Raw genomic sequence first — 20,512 nt, forward strand, 5'->3', positions numbered from 1 at the left:
TAATGTTTGATTAATCCGCTGCTTCCTTTGTTCAGCCTATGTCCATTTATGGTCTAATAGGCTTCATCAATTTACTGTTCAGTTAACTCATTTTAAAGATCTTCCTGTTGAAGTAAACTCTTTATAATAATTGCAGGCTTGTGGAAATCTCTTTCTGATGATTGTTTTCTTCCTAACAATAGCCAAGGTCTTTTCTTTCTTGGCATTAATCATATTTTAATCATTTTGGCTCCTTCGATAAAGTAACTTTATCTCTTGTCTGGAGTAACTTCTACTAAAAATGCAATTATTTTTTAAAAATTAAAGTATTTGTTTTGAAAAGATTTTAGAATTAGAATATTTGAGCTTCGAAATATAGTCAGCATCGTTTTTCTTGTACAATTATGTAGTTTACAGTATTTGATTTTCACGCATTATATGTCAGTAACAGTGCTAATTTATCTTCACTTATAAGAAAAATATAATTGTCGTAGTCATTTTATCATTGGAAATAAAACAATTAATATCCATTATTATTATAATTACGAGACAACCTAATGTGTGTATGCGCTTTCCTTCCGACTAAATGAATTTCGTAATTACACAATGAATTATTATAAAATTACTGCCGGCTACTAATTTAATTTTCTCAATAAACTCCGAAAAAATTAAAATGAATAACCGAGGATTGGATTTAATGTTTAAATTAACGCAATCACGTGAAAATGAATTATTAGCGTAAAAGAAATGAAATTTTAAATTCAACCATTAGAAGATATATTTGAGGCCACCACCACCACCACCACTTTATTAAGTATTATCACTATCATCAATATTACTTTCATTATTATAATTATTATCTGCCCAGGAACCAGAAAAATTTCAACTAATTTATCTTTTGTCAAACTTCCATGGACAATGTAGAATTCATCAATATATGTTATTTTCAATCCCATCTTTTACACAAACAATGAGGTTGGCTCATATTCTCAATTAACGCATATTCTCCTAGCGTCGAAAAGCATTTCCTCCCAATGATAATGCAGGGTGACCCCCCCCCCCAACAAAAGCTAAATTGAGGCCATCTGGAACATATGCTGTAGAACGGGGGGAAAAATGCCAAAATCCCTAGTGTTTTGATGTGATGTTTTGAATATAATAAACTAGTTATGACCAAAGTTTCATTTCATTCGGACAAAACAGTAAGAAACGGGGCCTAATTAGAGTTGTATTAGGTTGAGAAGAAAGTTTTTGTGAAATTTTAAATTTTGATTGCAAATGATGTATTTTCAAAAAAGTTTTCGTTATAATACCTTTACTTTATATATTATTTTAACGAACGTTTTTCGCTTTATCTAATCGTTTAAATTAGAATCGTTTGCCTTCTTTTCAGATCGTTTAATACAAGATGGAAAAAGCAAATTCGCATAATTTTCTTATTTCAATTCAAACTAGACCGAAAAGTTGCTGAAACAGCTCGCGATATGAATGAAGCGTTTGACACAGGAACCACTACTTAACGCACAGCACGGTGATAGTTTATGAAAATTTGTGGCGGCAACAAGAGTCTTGAAAATGATGAGCATAGTAGTTGCCTATTGGGCGTTGACAACGATAAATTAGAGACCTTAGTTGAAGCCAATCCACGTACAACTGTTCGAAAACTTGCTTCTGAATTAAATGTGGCGTATACGACGATTTCCAACAACTTAAGAGATTGGGAAAACAAAAAAAACTAGATAACTGGACGCCTCACAAATTGAACGACAATCAAACGAAACGCAGTTATGAAGTGTCATCTTCCTTTATTTTATGCAAAAAGAACGTTTCTAGACCGGGTTGTAACTTGTGATGAAAAATGTGTTATTTATAACCGGCGACGCTCATCCCAGTGGTTAGACGCTGACGAAGCTCCACGACACTTCCCGAAGCCAGAGTTGCACCATAAGAATGTCATGCTGATTCTTTGGTGGTCTGCGACCAGTCTCAACCGTTTCATATTTTTTGAATGTAGGCAAAGCAATTACGGCGGAGAAGCACTGCCAACAAATGGATGAAATGTATCAGAGACTTCGGCAACAACACCCAGCATTGGTCAACAGAAAATGCCCAATTCTCCACCACGACAATACCCGACCACACGTTGCTTAAATAATCCTGCAGAAGTTGAACGAATTGGGCTACGAAATTCTGCCTCATCTGCCACACTCTTTAGACCTCTCACCTACTGACTAACACTTTTTCAAGCATCTCGACAATTTTCTGCGTGAGAAAATCTTTAAAAAACCCAACAGATATAAAAAAAACTCATTCAGTGACGTCATCGCTATCAAAACGCACGATTTTTACTTTACCGGCTTTAATACATTTGTTTTGAGTTGGCAAAAGTGGGGGTTGATTCTTATGGTATTTAAATTTTCGTTGGAGCAAAGATATGTTCATATGAATTTATTAGTTATAAAACGCAAGAACTTTCTTGATAACCTGATATATTCACATATAAAATTTAAATAACTACATTTGATAAGGTCATATCATTTTCAGGCATGTAAAAACCATTTCACTGACAATTACTATAAACTCGGCGTTGCCCAGATTCATAAAAACTAAATAGAAGAAAATTAAATAATATGTGTAACATGTTGATATTAAAACTTCTACCTCTGTACTTCTCTCTCTATTTACCTTCTATATTTCTCTCTGTTTACTTCTCTGCACCCTTCTCTTTCTCGTCTGCTGCCCATTCCTCTCTCTCGTTTTAATGCATTGAAAACGATTACTTTATTATCCTTAACTATCCATTTAAAATTTAATGCTGCAATCTCATATATATATTACTCCTGGACAACACATAATAGAACAAAACACGATCATATTTTTCATCCTGCATACTTTTGTTCTCCTTACCCACCCGCTTTTATAGTAAAATGGAGATGAATTATGTTGAGAAGGAAAATAGTCCAAAGAGTTTTAACTTGTGATAAAAATGGGTTCTTTACGGCAACCGGCGACGCTCGTCCCAGTGGCTAGACGCCGACGAAGCTCCACGACACTTCCCGAAGCTTGTAACATCTATTATTCCCGGACAATTCGTATTAAAAGACATGTTTCTGCCGCCTTTCATATCCTTACAAAATATAATAAAGTAAAGTTCATAATAGCAATCAATTTACCGCTACAACTCAAAGTAGAAGAAGAGTTTCTGTTACATCCCCACCAAACTTACCAAATATATTATTTTAATGTTAAATAAGCCTTAACAGCACTGGCACAATAACAAAGTCAAAGAATGAATTGAATAATTTTGATACTGTCAATTTCATTGCTCCAAGACAACGCAAAATAGACGTAAAAATATGGGCTAAACTTTTTTCAGCTATTCATTTCAAACGTTTGTATCAAATGTCTATCTGAAAGAATTGGACACACAGAGACACATAACAAATATATACCTCATGTTCAAATTTCAGTTTGTAAATTTTTTTATGCTTATCCATATTTCAAACCCTAAAGTTGATACGCGTATTCGAACCTGCAACATTATCTCCATTGATCAATAAAATTGTGGAAGATATAACCTTATCAAAAGAAAGAAGGAATGACAAAATATATGCATACAAAATCATTCATTTTTATTGACAACATTGTTGGAACAATGTGAAATAAAGTGTTCATGAAGAATGAGCGTTCAAAGAATCTGAAAATCTTCTGATGAGAGTATAATGTTTTCGCAGTAAAAAGAAAATAAATAAATAATCGCGTTTGTTTCGGCTAGCGCCGTGTGCGTTTATATTTCTCTACATGGAATGGAAGTACAAGAATATGTGTGTATATTAGCGTGGCTAATTCTGTTAGTGAGGGATTACATGTGCGAACTGTATATATGTTCCTTCAGTGAACAACGTGTGTGCTTGTTTCGATGGGTGTACAGATGTTTGTATGTGCCCCCGTTATTTGTCAAGTATCCTCCCTCCCTTTCTCCAAGGACTAGATCGAATTGTGATATGCGAACTGTTGTTTGAAAAGAAAGGTACAAGAGAAAGAACATTGATATGCTTGACTTTCTACAGTATGCGCACAATTTATGGGTTAAGTATTCGTTGTGCCGTAACATATCACAGAATAAGCTTTTAGCCCGAATAAATTAATATATTTTTACTGGATGGCGTGATGTTTTAATTGGTTTAAAATTAACTGTTAATTCGCGCTGTTGTTTAATTAAAGGTAAATACTTCAAACAAAATTCACTGCTGAAAATGTTATTTTTAAATAATGAACTTTGGAAAATAAAAAGGGATTATTTTAATAAATTGTTTTAGTAACAAAAGTGTCAGCCATTTTATTATTATTTTAAATAAATAATAAGCCATCATGTTAAATTTTACATTAAGATCTTTTATTTTAAATAGATTTATAAACATTTTCACAATAATCACACTTTCCAGATATGATTCGATATTATTACTATTATGACTCCCAGGCAACACCGAGTAAATTTTCATGTATAAATTAGTATAACAAAAGATAGTCATGCTGTTTTCCCGAGAAACGTGCATTTAAACATACATGCTCTATCCTTGATATTGAGCACTTATATTACCAGACATGACACTATATTATTGCTACTCATGATGCCCGAGCAACTATCTGCTTTGTCTAATATACAATATAGCAACAGACAAATATGTTTTTTCTGCAGGGCAACACTCCGTTTAAACATACTTATTCTATCTGTGATATTGAGCACTCTTTAATTACTATGTACCAACTACAAGCATTATTATTATGACTCTGGAGCATGGCAATGAGATTCAGTTTCATAAAATAGAATAATAAACATAGTGATGCTGTTTATCCCAGGCAATGCGGCCTTTAAACATACCTGCTCAAACCAGGATATTGAGCACTTTGGATTACCTAACGTATACCATTTTCCAGATATGATTGACTTTGAATTTTAATGGCATTCACTTAGGATAGGTTGAGCTGGCTCATCCTAGAGAATATACAACATCGCAAATCCCCACAGACTACGCACGGTGGCGCACAACAAGCAAGATTGTTATGGGCAGCGAATCCCTGGACCGATGCCAAACACCAAAGCTCTATTGACCGGACATAGGTTTGACATCGGCTTTGATGGTATGTAACCATGTCTTCAGCTTCCCCCCCCGGGCGTACTATTATGACTCGTAGGGAATGATGAGTAGATTTTTTTGTATAAAATAACAATATAACTCGGTGATGTTTTTTCCTGAGTAACGTGCACTTTATACATACCTGCTCTATCCAGGATATTAATCACTTTGGATTATCTGATATATACTACTTACCAGACATAGTACTGTATTATTACTTTTATGTTGTCCGGGTAATACAATATATCTTGTCTTGTATGCAACAGAACAGCAAAAAAACAAAGGATTTCTTTATCCCGGACACGTGCTCTATCTAGGATATATTGCACTCTTCTATTACTATATGTAACTTTCAAGATATGATAATCTATTGATACTATTATGACTCCAAGGCAACGCCGAGTTGATTTTCTGACATAAAATCACATAACAAAACATTTCTGTTGTTTTTATCTCGGCCAACATAGCAAATAAATAAACCTGCTCTATTCAGTACTTTAGATTCACTTACGCATACCACTTACTAAATAGTAATAATAATTACTAAAACTGAAACTTGTAGTAAGTAGCTCTTCATGGCATTTTTAAATCTAACCTTATCGCGTTTTTCGCTTTAAACCACCACTGTAATTTGAGAAGAAATAATATCATTTCCGAAAGAGTTATACCTAATTACACATAAACTAGTGGGACCTGTGGAAAGTCCGCAGCGGACTCTTTCATATGTAATATATTGATGTAGCATTATGTAGATGTTCAGCGTAAATTGAGTCGTGCTTATAATATTGTAGTTCTTTTGTTAAAACTGCAAAAGTATTCATCTAAGCTGGCAGGGACGCCCGGCGTAGCCCAGTCATAAAATATGCCGAAATATGATATTTTAATTTATGCAGATTTCGTATATATTATTATAAGAGTCAACTGTATATCGGTTCTTATATATTATAAAGTTGTGATTTCAAAAATAAAAAAAATATCAAATCTGTGCCCAAGGTCGCTGGGAAAATGGTCGGATCCTTCTACCGCTCCAGTAGATATTTCACTGCTGATGCAATTCTCTATCTATATAAAGGTCAAGTACGTCCAATGATGGAATACTGTTGCCACATCTGGACGAGCTGCTAGAAGCAGCTTATCCTGCCGTGACAGAGTTCAAATTAGACTTCCTAGCGTAGTGGGGATTCCATTTTCTCTTCCCTAAACTTCTTACTCACAAAAGAGACGTTGCGAGCCTGTCTCTCCTTTATCGTTATTTTCATGGGAAGCGCTTGTCTGAGCTCCAATCTATGCGCGCCCCCCCCCTCGCCAAACTTTCATGAAAAACACTCATCTATCTGAAACCACTGTCAATAATTTTCCTCACTCTTTATCTGGGCCTAAACCTAAACGTAGATTCCATGAACAAAGTTTCTTTCTTAGAACTACACGCCTGTGGAACTCTCTTTAGTTTTCCTGTTTTCCAGCTGACTACAATTTGGTAGTTTTCAAGTCTAACGTAAACAAATTCTTGATGAAACGTCCCCTTAAGTAATCCAATTTACCAAATTTCCACTACTGACGATTACTACGATATTAGCCCATTAACTACTGAACCATCAATAATCTTTATCCTCGAGTGGCCTCGGGGCCTTGATAAGTGGTTACTCTTATGTAAAAAAATATCGATATGACTTGATTTTATCAACTTGAAACTAAAACCAGAACTTATGAAGAATATATATATATATATATATATATATATATATATATATATATATATATATATATATATAACTTAAGTTTCTTTCAGCTATAATCGAAACCAAAACCAAAATTTATGAAGAATTCTTGTTAGAATTATTTATTACAAGAAATGGTAGTCCACAACAATTAAACAGCAGTCACTCGGAAGGCAAAAAAGATGTGAGCGTGATACGGAAAATAACACACACATATAGATATTTGTTTTTATCTATTTTAGCAACATTGAGCTTGCAATGACAATTATTTTCATGGAAGAAGAATGAGTCACTTAATCTTAATGTTACTGATCCTGACAGACATTTATTATTTCCAAAAATATATATCATTTATAGTAAATTATGTAGATTTGTGTAGAAAGCCCCGAAGAATTTCCATCGGTTACCGCTGTTAAATATTAATGTGAAAGACAATTTTGGAGAAAGTTAATATAAGCATTCTCTTAACTAGGCACGATCAATACGAAAGGACGGAGTAAGTATTTTTGACGGAGTCTCTTTTTAAAAATCTACCAAAGATCAAGTAATTGTCCAATCAATACGAAATTTTTACCGATTATTAAGTGAAGAATGCACTTTATGACGATCTACTTTATTTCATAATCGATATATATATATATATATATATATATATATATATATATATATATATATATATATATATATATATTGCCTACAACGCCTTTCGTTATTTGTGGTTACAAATATGCTTAAAATAATCAGCCAAAACTAAAGAAAATATATTGTATTGTGGGGAAAAATGGGGATTGTAGATAAATAGATAAACAAAAGATGCAAATAGATACGTATCAGATTTAAAGGTTGAAAATCCGAATTTTGAATGCGTATAATTTTTCATCCATTGTGTTTAAAGTGTTAATAATAATTATTCTTTCAAATTAACAAAAATAAATAAATATGTATATATTCATTATTTTTACGAAAAACACTACTTTTAGATCTTTGAGAACTAAATTAATAATTTTCTTTAAGCGAGCCCACCATTTCTAATATACTATTAAGTAAGAAATGCTTTGAAGAATCGATACCAAAAATTAAAAAAAACGATAATTGCGCATTTTGTTAAAAATACGATCATTTCTTTCGGTAATTTGTCGTTACGTAATATTTCCTCACCTATTGTAGACTATAAAAGCATACAAACAATTGTTTGTGTATGCAAACAGTTGTTATCCCCTCCTTTTTCTTTTTGCTGTGATCTGCTTTTGACTTAAAATGTGGGGGACTTGCATCTACCACACTCTCTCATCCAGAAACACCTAATCCTAATGGCAAGACAGAGTCAAGACGACCAAGCGTTATACTCGATGCAGGAGTTGTTCCCAACACATACGGCGCTTAGCATTCCAAAAATGATTACCCATCTGGTACTGGCTACCCTCATCGTTGCTTAAAGTCGGGATTATGTAGGCAACAAATATGTATCGCTTATGAAAAAAGAATGAAATCCTTATAAAGTTGATTCTTCACTTAATCGTAAAAAAACAAAACAAAAAATAAAGTTGAAATACATAAAAAAGTTATAGGACTAAATGACTTCATTTATTCATATAACAGCTACCGTAGTTTCTTCCAACTATCATTACATTTTGTATTTCGTTTTATTTCGCCACGCAAAATTTATAGACTGAGATAAAAGATTGAATTAATTGAAATTCATGTACTTATGCTATTTTTGCATATTCTGTTAGCAAATCATACTAAACTTTATTTAGAGACAAAAAAATTTAATTTGAGGAAATGGCATTAACATCACTAATGTGGTTGCGATATGCAGATGACATACTCTTACTCTGGCCTCACCAGGAAGATGTTCAAACATTACTAGACCATGTGAACTCAATCTGTCCAACTATACAGTTCGCGATGAAAAAAGAACATAACAACAAATTATCGTTTCTGGTCAGGAGTTTATGTCTTCTGCATACCGAAAGCCAACTTTCACTGGACAGTACCTAAACTTCAACTCCCACCATTCATATAATGTAAATAAAGGAATCGTCCGTTGCCTACAACACGAAGCAAAAACAATATGTAGTAACAGCAGTGCATATCAAGAGGAGATGAACAGTTTAAGAGAAACCTTCTATTGAAACAACTATCCAGAAAGCATGATATCAGCCCCAAGAAATCTGGATGAAACACAAAAAGACATCACCAAGAAACTCACCACAGTTTGTATACCATATATGAAGGGCTTGTCTGAAAAATTTCAACGAATATGTAATCCATATGACATCAGGACAGTATTCAGGAGTGATTCAACTCTCCGGAAACAGCTTGTGAGAGTCAAACTCCCTTCAGAAAAATCATGACTTAGAACTGTGTATATGAAATCCCATGTAAATGTGGACAACTATACAAAGGTGAGACGTGTCGTCCACTTAAAGTACGATTAGAAGAACATCGAAAAACCGTAGTACGTGGAGAGATGAAAAAATCAGATACAGCTGATCATATCTGGAAAGAAAAGGGAAACCATCTACCATTATGGGACGAAGTTAAAAAATTATAGACAGAAAAACAATGAAGAATAAGACGACTCAAAGAAGCAGCATATATACTACGAAATAACCAATTACTGTGTAGACCTAGTACAGAATTTAATGCGATATGAGAACTATTAATTATAAACAATAGGTAATATATGCAAGTAATAAATATAAACATTAATATATATGCATAGATATACGTAAATATATTGAAATAATTAGTAATAAATAGTAATATTTACACATAGAAATAAAATAGGTTTAAAGCTCCTAAAATTCGTACCAGAATTACCCGCAAGGACCCGTGGCGCAGTGGTTAGAGTACTTGAAAAAATCAATTGTAAAAAGTGATATTCTTCTGTAGGTTGAAGGCTCAATCCTCAGTGTAAAAAATATAATTTCGAATTACTTAGAACCTCTATGCAGTCATGGCTGACGGAACAAGAGCACGCTACCCCCGTGAAGTAAATTAAGGGTATCGCTCGAAATTCCGTTCAAATTCCCAAGTTCGACAGAAACATTTCCGACCTCGACAAGATACTCCTGAAGAAGGTCGGAGGTTACATTGACCGAAACGTTGTGAAAATCACACTCAAAATGAGAACAGTAGTCCGATGCATCCAAATAAAAGATTTTAATTTGTTTAAAAAAAAGACAACTTGGTTTTTCTACCATATTTTGACTGTGTTTACTCGAAACCAACCAAATGAATATATACAAAATAGCATATCATTATCAACCTTGTACTCGCTTAGCAGCGCGAACCTGTTTTTATTTTTCTCTGTTTTATCGTCAAATTCATACGATGGTGGTGGTCATTTCTATAATTGAATGTTGTCTAGTCAGGTTTGCGCAGGTAATATCGCGTGTAATAATAGCTTTTTATAGAGTCAGCTATTTATTAGCACGAGTCATACTGACCAGCTGAGAGATGGACTTGGTCAAAATGATAGCAAAGTTGTAAGAAAACAGGAAAGAAACGAAGAAAAAAAAAGGGAGAAAAAATAACTTGTGTAAACCTTAGTGGGAGAAAATAACGGAAGAGGTGTTATTATATATTCTTTTCTTTCAAGTTGTCATCGTATACATTAGCAACACCGGAGAGAACCCGACCCACGCATATCGGATTGAACCAATATTTCTGGTTATTATTGTCACTTGATTGTCGACTTCGCCTGTACGCCGGGGTGTTTTTTTGTATTTCTTATCTTCTACTTTTCGAGCTTATCTACCCGTATCGATTGGCGTTGTGTCGTCTGGATCATATGGCCGTTGCCTAATTATTATTCTTATTGGAGGAAAACAAAATCCTGGTCAAGGATGGACTAAAACTTTAAATCATTTGAAAAGAGAAAAAAAAAATATAAGGTACGTATGTTTCGTTTTTTTTTTTTTACCGACTCGTGACTATGTACACACGAAATATATGAGCGCACACGGAAGGTTTCCGATTACTAATAAGTACGGCTATGGCAAGAGAATATTCTTTTCATAATTATCACTCTCGGTACATATCAGTTAATATCTTAGATGTTTTTAGATAGAGTGATGTGGTTCTCGATTGATCAACTGTGCCGGATTTACACTCGAGAGTAAAAACAATGAAAAGAATATGCTCTTGTCACAGCCCTACTAATAACATGTAGTAATTCCATGTTAATTTTACGTTAAAAAATCCTAAAATAAAATTAATTAAAATTAATTATTACAACATATATTGATATTAATTAAAATGATTTAATTATCTCAAATAATAACCACATTTAAAAAAAGGATGAATAATTATAGGATGAATAATGTTATCAATGTTCGTACTTATGCAGAATACGGACCATACTGAAATAATATCATCACTATTAACATTCTTAACTATTAAAGTCTTAACATTCTTGACTATTTTATACTTTCATCTGTTTTTTTTTTTGCATAGAAATCACCACTTATCAAGGTCCGAAGGTCACTTGAGGATAAGAGTTAATGAGTGTACGGTAATCGCTGAGATAATAGCGTATTAATAGTTATTGGTGGAAATGGGGTAAAAATGGATTATTTAAGGGGAGGCTACTAAAAAGAATTTGTTTACATTGGATTTGAAGGCAACTATATTGTAGTTGGCTGGAAAGCAGGCCAGTGGACTAGAATTCCACAGACGAGCAGTCATAAGAAAGATTTGTTCATGGAATTTGCGTTTAGATTTTTAGTACAAATATAGAGTGTTGGAAACTGCTGATGGTTGTTGTATCTGGACGCGTGTTTTTTTTAAAATGAATTTTACAATTTAATAAACAAACGATAGCTTAAATATTTAATTTAACTTGAAAATCTTATCTATACGATAGCCTGCATAACTACCTATATTTATAAGAAAGGTTGTTTATAACTAAAAAAAGTTAGGTGCTTATTCAAATTAAATATCGCTTATGGCAGCATTTAAAATTAAAGAAAATACAAAAATCTCAGTAAAGATGTATCTACCAGTCACGTGACGAAAATGAAAACTTCCAAAAATCACGTAATTTGATCAAATGTTTTATTTATTTATTTATTTATTTAAGAAAATCAAATCTTACGTTGTTTCCATGAAAGTGGTAAAAATGAAACCAACGAATCGATGGACAAGGGCAGACACCATTAATGCACGTGAAAAATGTCCAAATAATCACTGATTATCTCCCCCTTATTATGTTCTCTGGAGAAACATGAGCTTGTCCGTGCTTTATCAGTAAAAAAGGAGATTTTTTTAATAAATAACAAAAAAAAAACCCTACTTGATCAATTTTTGTGACGTTTAAAATATACAATCTTCATTCCATGACAATTAGGCACAATATATAAGTTTTTGCCCAGTTTTGGTTCATTGCTGTAAGTGCCAATCTGAATAAGTACTAAGATTTATAATCTAACAGTTTACTTTGATCATCAAACTCATTAAATTATGTCTATATTTTAATTTAATAGTTAAATATTATTTAGTGTTATGGTTTTAACTAAGGGATTTATTTTACCCGTTCGAGGACAGATAAAATTAATTCCCTGAATAGGACAGTTTTATTTCTTCTTAAAAAGGGTTAAAAATGACATATTAGCTACTAAACCTCATGTCTAGAATACTTCTGCCAACTGAAATTTCCATGGCACTATTTTCATTCTATAAATTCTATAAACTAATGGAGTCTTAAGAAGAAATTTAAATTAAAGTATTTTGCTTACCTGATGTCGAATTACTACGGATCACATTAAAAACAAATCTGAAATATCTTTATTTAAAAATGCACGTTGTACTCATTATACCCCCTTAAACCTTTTAAGATATATAAAAAAGGAATTTATTATTTTTTTATGCCTAAAATTATAGAAAAATCAAATATGTAAAAACATTTCATAAATAAGTCTCAACACTTTCTTTGCTCCCTTGCATATAAGTAAATTAAACTAAAATAGCCCACACTTATACTTACTATATGTGTTCCAAAATTCATAACGGTCGCTTAATAAGTTTAGGAGTGAATCCTGTACATATGAGCATACACATATACACATATACATATAACTGACTCCATATAACTAAAGATTAATTATACTCACCCCAGAATAAGTCACACCCAGTGAAGTCACACTTCGGTTTTGTATTTTTGTTTACAGATTTTATAAATCCTACAGATAATTACAGAATTGATTATTTTGATTATTATATAAATATATTATCTTTAAGGAAGATAACTCTTGTTATATCATCTAAATCAATGAAAAATGAATTTTTCACTTTGCTAATTTGTATTTGTAGAGTATTATATAAAAATGTTTCACGTTATCAGTTGTTCGAGCCAGACTATTATTTCTTCTTTTAAATAACTTGCATCGAAATGCGTTATTTATTACCGATAAATATATCCAAAACAAATGCAAAACTGCTCGTTAGTAGCAAAGTTTAATTTGTCAACTTAAAAATATTTTGGTCTTACTAGCAAAAGTTAACGAGATAACTTTAATGATATTTGAAATAATTTAGAACGTTTAATCATGGTTAAATTAATTCGTAAATTTATTTAATTCAACAAATTATACTGATCTATTCAGCGTGTTCTTTCCTTAATTAGTTTGTACATTACGCTTAAAAATGCCAAATACAAATACAATTGCTCCAAACGAAACAAAATTCACTAAAATTGGCTTTAAAAAGGCCAATCTAACAACCCATACTCTCCTTTTGATGCAGCTTTGTTTTCGAGTATGATTATTCTGATACAGTAAAACGCCGGGATACGGCATTAAAAAATAGTAACAAAATACAGTACAGTACACATGTATATAATCAAATGATATTATAAATAACACCGTAAGGTGAGGCAAATACCGTAACCAGGGGTCGGAAAACATCGAATTTCACATCGTAATCTGAAAAAACTGTATCCAAGGGCCACCGTATCCCGGGGTTGTACTGTAACGAAAAACTGTAGCTTCGTTATCGAGTATGATTATACTAATATATGATTATTGTTGTAATAGTGTGAGAAAGAACTGCAGTGGTTTTTCACTGAAGAAAGAAATCAGAGAAACATTACGTAAAGAAATGGGAACATTCAAAAGAAACAGGGCAAAAAAGAGAATATTGCCTACAAAGAGGTGCTGAACTAAAGGAGTAAATTAAAGGTTGTCTTTTACAATGTGATTTTATTATCTGCATTGGACTATATAGCACAATATTAATTCGTAGTATTTATTTGTACTTATTTATTCATCTCACTTGGGTCAGTTCTATTTTTAAAATTCAATGGATACTACAGGGTGTCCACAAAGTCTGGCTACATTAATAAAATAATGGAAATAGTATTCCGACAAAATAGAGATATAAAAAGGAACAAACCATATTATGTGTTCGTCAACATTTCGTCTTTATTTCGAGACTTCCTCAGAGGAAGTCTCGAAATAAAGACGAAACGTTGATGAACACATAATACGGTTTGTTCCTTTTTATTTCTCTCTCTCTCTCTCTCTATCTCTATCTCTCTCTCTCTCTCTTTATATATATATATATATACATGTGTGTGTGTATATATATATATACATACAGGGTGCCCACAAAGTCTGGCTACATAATCTACAGGATGCTTCCACAAAATCTCGCTTTGTGGACACCCTGTATTTTCGTAGAAATGTTAATAAACTCGTATTTGCTGCATGCTGTTAGTTTTTCTGTTAAAAATAATTTTTGCAGTATATAGAAAACATCAGCTATATCAAAAACATTTGTGATTAAATATATTTCTCATTCCGTGGAATTTCCACGGGTCCTGCTAATCTATATATCAATTCGATAGCGTGTGTGTTATTTTGTGTGTCACGCTTACATCTGGGTCATTTAATTGTTATAGACTTCCATTTCTTGTCATAAATAATTTTATCAAGAATTCTTCATAAGTTTTGGTTTCTGTTTCGATTATAGCTGCTGGCACTTAAGTCATCTATGTTTTTTTTTATAAATAATTTTACTAAGAATTCATCATAAGTTTTGGTTTCAGTTTTGATTATAACTGATGACACTTCATTAATCTATGGTTTTTATAAATAATTTTATCAAAAATTCTTCATAAGTTTTGGTTTCGATTTCACTTATGGCCGAAGTTATGGCTCAAGTTATATATATATATATATATATATATATATATATATATATAAGTTTTATTTCGGTTTCGATTTAAGCTAATGCACTCAAATCATATGGATACATTTTCTTTTATTTGGAAATCGCAACTTTATAATATTTAAAAATGGATAGAACATTAACTCTATAATAATATATACGAAATTTGCAAGAATTAAAATATCATATTTAAGCATACTTTACAACCGGGCCACGCCGGACGTCCCTACTAGTTTAGACAAAAAAATTTCAGTTTTAACAAAAGAGCTACAATTATATCAGAGCGTCTCCATTTACGCTGAACATCTACAGAATGCTAACATCAATATACTACATATGAATGAGTCCCCTGTGGAATTTCCACAGGTCCTGCTAGTTCATATGGTAATACGTTAAGACCTTTTAAATGTTCGTACGTATTTTATTTAAAACCGTGCATATCTTTTAAAACTTTATTTGATGTCGCTGTTATGTCTAATGCAAACGATGGTAAAAGATGGTATAATAATATCGCTTGCGTTTACGCCGGGCATCCATAGAATAGAAATATGCTACAGATTTATGCAAGAATTTTGGAATTAAACCTACATAACCAGATATATTTTGAAGTTACACTAATTAGAATACGCAGATACATATGTTTCAGCTTAAAACAGAGAATGTATAATAATTTTTTTGATGCCTGGTATCGATATACAAACGGTGAAAAAGAATTACTATTTAACACCCTAGTTATTTAATCCCGTTGTAAGATATTCACAGCAAAAATTATGTTCTTGCTACTATGAAAAAGAACATTCGTTTCTTTCTTCATGTTCTGGACACAAAACAGATTTTTCTAAAACATAAAACGAATTTTCCTTAAACAGTTTCGTTTCAAGAACGTCTCATCTTTGAAATACATTTCCGCGGAACTGATTCACTGCTGAGTTCCACATGACCGTCTTCAACACCAAAATTAACATTGTCATAAACTCTTTCCATAAGAAATCAACCATTGTCCATTCAGTTCATTATTTTCAGTTAATTTTGTAATATTCTTCAACATAATACTGAGAATCCATTCATCTCGTTATGTAACGTTACCCAACGCGTTGTATGCAGTATACGTCGCAAAGAATTCAAGACAATAAATAATTCCAACTCGCTTTTTCATTGCAGCAGCAATATTTATTTCCTCATTGTTACAGCCGTGACGTCACCCACATGATCCAGAACGTTATCCACGCCTCTCATAAGATCTCGAACATTATCTCCTTCCGTGCTCCACTTCTCTCATAAGATCTCGAACCTTATCTCGTCTCTTGCGAGATCTCAAACGTTATTTCGTCTCATCCAAGATCGTCCTCTTCCGCTTTTTTATAGCCATTTTTCTACATCAGTGACATCACTTCGCATGCATTTACATACGCACATTCGTGCTACCTTACAGTTAAATCTTATCCTCAAGTTGCTTTCGGCTTTAATAAGTGGTGAATCTTTAGTAAAAAAAAAGTAAAAAATTGTGTGCCACCTTATAATTGGTAGAATCTATGTTAAATCATAACTGAAATGCTATATTGCCAACTTTGAGGACAAGAAGTAAAGATTTTCCATTGATCTTTTTGTGATATAACTCAACAGTGGAATGAACCCCTGTCTTCCGGCTCATTAAGAAGCACCTTTTAAACTATGTCAGTTAAGGGGGAATAAACAACGATTTTAACTTGAGCCATATTTATTAACTTATATATATATATATATATATATATATATATATATATATATACACAATTTAATAACTAAATAATTAAATTTGTGTGTGTATATATATATATATATATATATATATATATATATATATATATATATATGCATACACACAATTTAATAACTAGGAGTTGCTTGAGGATTTCCGTCAGAAAGAATACGAATTGTCCAAACAACCCTGTTTCCTTCGACCCGACATAAAGCTATAGCTTAACGTTGTGAAAGCATCTGAATTTATTTTAAAATGTCCCCAATATTGCATTTTTTTTTAATCAAATCAACTATTTACTTGTTTGTAATAAACCCTAATTCATTCCTTGTACACCATCCCAGATGAACATCAATATTCGGGAAACCTGTTCCATAATTAATTTCGAAAATATATAATCGTCAAGCAATATCGATTCTCATTTGCAAGTTTGTTTTAGATAAGAAATCGCTGGATCCGATGATTCCTGCTTTTGGCACGAAGATTCAGATGAAAAAAAAAAAACAACAACAACTGGTCATTCGATTACCATAATAAGTTTGAGTTCATGAGTAAACAATTCCTTCTATCAATTTGTCCAGTCGTTGTTGGTCGATATAATAATCCGTTCATTAATCTGCACTGTGTTAATAGAAACTCACCCGAGAGCAAAATTGATGTAATTAGAAATGATAATGAGCCTTCTTATCTTCATCGATCTCATTTCACAAACTCGGAAATATAATTCTCTAAATACAAAACTTTATGAAAAGTAACGACGGCTAACCCAGTATTTCACTATATTTCAATCTAAATTGAAGAATTTCAAACGTGTTATAATGAGCTAAACGATTGTTCTTATTCTTCTTTTTATTATTATTACGAGCGAAACCTGTGGAAATTCCACAGGGGACTCATTCATATGTAATATATTGATGTTGGCATTCTGTTGATATTCAGTGTAAATGGAGATGCTCTGATATTATTGTAGCTCTTTAGTTAAAACTGCAAATGTATTTATCTAAGCTAGCACGAACGCCGTCAAAGCCGCTTAAATATGGTATTTTTATTCTTGCGGATTTCGTATATATTATTTTAATGTTCTATCAATTTTTAAATATTATAAAGTTGCAATTTCAAAAATAAAAAATATAACTATATGCCTTTGGTTCTATCAGCTTGACTTGAAACCAAATCTAAAACTTATACACATAACTTTAGTTCCTTCAGCTATAATTGATCCGGAAACCAAAACTTATGAAGAATTCTTGATAAAATTATTTATAAAATAAATAGATTACTTGGCCCTGCTGGGCTATTTGGTATCACTCTTTTGGGGGAGGGGCGGTGATGGGGCAATGGAGGGGGATCGGGGGAGGGAATAACGAACTTATAAATATGCAGCTTTAATGTTCTTGTTCCATGTAACGCTTCTCCATATGTCTATAGCAATTTGTCTGGCCTGCTCATTTAGCGCATGTGTTTTAGTCTCCGCATTCAAGGGGTTTCCTTAATATTTCAGCTATTTTCATTATTGTTATTCGTTGTATCTTTCCAGCTATTTCACTGATTCTAATTTCTGCCATTCTTTTTTCAAAGATTTTCGGTATTGTTCCTAGTGCTCCTATTATTATAGGTATTATGCTGATTTTCTTCATTATTATTATTATTATTATTATTATTATTATTATTATTATTTGTATTATTGACTTACTGAAAGTTCACACAGGTCATTATTAATTATTTTACTCAGATTATAACCGATGATGTTGTCTGGAGTCCAAGTGACAACAAGTCTTCGTAGATCTCTAGTACTCTCCTCCTAATAATCATTACAAATTACTGCATTATCGAAAACCACTTACCATTGATTTATCGTTGGAAGCAACCATTGTGTTTCCTTGCGTTGAATGGCAATCAGATACCCCAAGGTTCCAGTACTACACCAACAATTCCAGTTTGATTAATGTTTTTCTCCTCAGTCTTTTAATCCTTCTTTCCTCCCTGACGATTTTATTTTTAGTTTTGATCGGATGAGGCTAGTGCTTTTTTTTTAAAAAAATGTTTCGTATGAAATTTTTGCAGTTTCAGATTTCGTGGGTTCATTTGATGATGTTTTTTGATTTTTTTTTGTTTTATTTTTATTGTAATTCCATGTTATCAGCTGTAGTTTATATGGGTTCATTACTGCATTCAAGGATTTTTCTTATAACTGTTTTTATCATGGAGACCGTTGTATAGTCCTTAATCTGTCTTTTGATTCCAATTTCACCTACTCCTTTTTCTAGCTTTTTGGGGGGAGGGTGGGGGTAGACTATTCCTAGTGGTCCCTTGATTATTTAGTGTTATGTTGACTTTCTTCATACCTATTTTAGTTCTCTGGCAAGTCCTGTGTATTTACTCAGTTTTCTTTTGACCCCCCCCTCGCCTCTTGATTTATATAGATATACATTAGTTCTGGGAATGTGTTATGCTAGAAAATTCTTTTGAGTATTCTAATTTTATTTTATAATGTGTGTGTGTAACAAAATTATATATAATATTTGTGTGTGTGTTTGTGTGTGCGCGCGCGTGTACCTATATTATGTCTTGTGAAAGGATAATGTAATATTTAGCATTTTTTTTTCTTTTTGACAATTATCACGTACGATATTCATGCTCAAATAAGTGTGTCCGTTTGTCCCAGATGAATTAATGTAGTTTAGCATTACATCTTTTTGTTTACAGTGTCTACATTTACTTTGTTCCTGAATTTGGTCTATTTTGACTTTTACATATTCGGTTGTGATTGTGCTATTTCGTTCACCTCCCAGTAACGATTCCGTTTCTCTGTTCATGTGTTATTTTTCATAGCCATGTCAGTGCGTTTTCAATATCATATTTTGCTCCTTGTATTGATAATTTTAGCCTTGCTTTTGTGCGTGCGATCGGTGAGCAGAGTGTATATTCTAACGTTGAGCGTTTTGTTGTTCGTAAGTGCATGCTATTACCGAGGGCCTTTTTGTCCCAAAACCCCTCCACAGAGTATATCATACTCACAAATGTTGCATCTAAATGAATAAAATACCGAAAAAAGAAATAAAAACGTGTTTGGTTTTTTTATATTACGTGCGAGATTTTGAAGTGAATTTCTCTTGTGCTGTGATTGGTTGAATGAAACAGTTGCTTAGAAGTTTTGTCCTTTCGAGAGACGATACGTAAGACAACATTCTTCTAATAAACTACATAATATTTTTTTATAAATTCCACCATTTTAGACTGATATATGAACAAAAATATTAATAACATGATTATTCGTTTATTATCTTTCTGACAAAAAGATAAATAAATTAATACAACGGATAAATATTTATAATATGAACCTGCCCATGTACAGGTATTCAACTTCTATGCAAAAAAATGATAATTATTATTATAACTCACTAGGAGGTATCACACAGGTCATTAAAGATTTTTCTTTGAGAAAAACTTATGGTGTTCCCAGGAGTCTGAGTGACAAAAAGTCTTTTCAGATTTCCAGTACTCTACACCTATTTCGATAAGCTTTGAAAATTATTTTGCGTCATCTCAACAGCCGTTTACTATTGATTTCTCATTGGTAGCCACCATTGATCTCCACTAGACTTTGGGTGGCAATAAGCCTCCCCAATGTCCCAGTCCTCTTCTCATCCAGTGGAAATCTGACGAGTGCTTTATCTCCTCGGTCTTTCCATCCTTCTCGACCCTCCTGGACTACTTGATGTGATACCAGTTTATACGACACTTTTTGGGCAGTGGTTAGTAAA

The 20,512-nt window shown here is 32.5% G+C and overlaps 1 protein-coding gene across 2 annotated transcripts in view; it reads left to right on the plus strand.

Moving 5' to 3' along the window:
* The first annotated feature begins 10,471 nt into the window (after positions 1-10,471).
* Positions 10,472-20,512, plus strand: part of LOC145287966 (filamin-A-like) — a 311,755-nt gene continuing 301,714 nt past the window's right edge. Inside the window, exon 1 of one of the 2 annotated variants that reach the window (XM_080135939.1) lies at positions 10,472-10,737. The gene's annotated coding sequence lies outside the window, so the exon portion shown is untranslated. The remainder of the gene's footprint in view (positions 10,738-20,512) is intronic. The other variant, XM_080135937.1, reaches the window with a different exon arrangement.

This window comes from Euprymna scolopes, chromosome 11 (genome assembly GCF_053919585.1).
Source record: "Euprymna scolopes isolate OS-2025 chromosome 11, ASM5391958v1, whole genome shotgun sequence".
In the NCBI taxonomy this organism is placed as follows: Eukaryota; Metazoa; Mollusca; class Cephalopoda; order Sepiida; family Sepiolidae; genus Euprymna; species Euprymna scolopes.